The sequence below is a fragment of the Myodes glareolus genome, chromosome 4 (genome assembly GCF_982192425.1).
Source record: "Myodes glareolus chromosome 4, mMyoGla1.1, whole genome shotgun sequence".
Taxonomy (NCBI): domain Eukaryota; kingdom Metazoa; phylum Chordata; class Mammalia; order Rodentia; family Cricetidae; genus Myodes; species Myodes glareolus.
The window spans coordinates 86,829,469-86,830,776 of NC_142029.1; the positions used below are offsets into that span (position 1 = coordinate 86,829,469).

General features: G+C 41.8%; 1 pseudogene; it reads left to right on the forward strand.

Annotated features, from left to right (window-relative positions):
* On the forward strand, window positions 1–548 carry LOC125388708 (protein CDV3 pseudogene; annotated as a pseudogene).
* Window positions 549–1,308: the final 760 nt, after the last annotated feature.

A 1,308-nucleotide genomic window follows, 5' to 3' on the forward strand; every position in this document is an offset into this window, starting at 1 on the left:
ATGCAAATAAGTGAAAAGGAAGATAATGAAAAGAGAGAAGATCCAGGAGACAACTGTGAAGAAAATAGAGGTGATAGTGGAGCAGAAAAATCTCCATGTCCCTGGGATAAAACAGCTCTGGTACAGTGCCTCCTGCTCCAGAAATAGTTACAGAAACCTCGGAGCCGGAAATGCCTAGTGGTGAATATAGGCCTCCTGGGGCCAGGCTAACCACACGGAAAACGCTACAAGGACCACCAGAAATACATGGTGGCACGCAGTTCCCGTCGCTCCAGTCCACTGTCAAACACCTAGAGAGACAGAAAGATTAAGAAATATAGAAGAGCTTTGAAGTAGTAAGACCCAAAAATAGAGGGAGAGAGGGGGTTTCAAAAAACCAGGCCCTTAAACTTCAACTAGACAACCAGTAGCCTGTGCTTGAAAATAAGTACAGCTACACACGATACAGTAAAACCATGGTCTTTGCTAAGCCTTCCAAGGTAACTAGACCACAGCTAACCACCACCACCAGCCATTCAGGGTCTGATTTCTGGATCTACAGTGACTGACTGGTGAAGACCTCCATTCCAGTGACCGTCCCTGTTGCACTATGGAAGTTCAAGGGTCACAACTGATCTGGATGTGTGTTGAATTTAGGGGTGTTTTTATTGTCTTAAATATTTGTGGATTAGAGTCAGCAGTGTTTCCATAGTTACCTTGCATATAAAACCAAACCTGCAGCCAAGAGTCATTTCAACATCTTTATGTTGAGAAAACGAGACTTTGCAAGGTCAACTACCTCAGATTTGCTGCACTTAGTTGTGGAATTCACGTGGGTCACAACTTTTGCATAAGTTACAGCCATGAGTGTCAGTGTGAACGTTGAAAGCAGCTCTATTGGATTCTTGTCAGGAAGCCTTCAGAAATCAACCATCTGGGTTCTGATCTGCTGTAAAAGACGAAGAGTTAAGTGACATTAATTAACCTGTTCTATGGTCCACTTTAAGGAATACTCTGTAGGCTGTGGCTATATTAGACTTCCTGAAAAAAGCCACTGTCAGAACTGATATGTTTGGATCATAGGTGTGGTGCTATGATTTATAATTTAAGCTTTTAGTTGTAGTATGAAGTGACTATAGATTCAATTCAACCAAAATTGAATCCTCCAAATGTGGAAAAGGTGGGGGATAGTCTTGTTTTTTTCAATACCCTTTTTATTTTCAGATAGCGCTAGTTCTGTTCCACATTAAGACCTTACTTTGATTTGGAGTAAGTTCTTTGGTCATACTGTGTGGTGAAATAGCCTGAATGAGACACTGGAACTGGGAA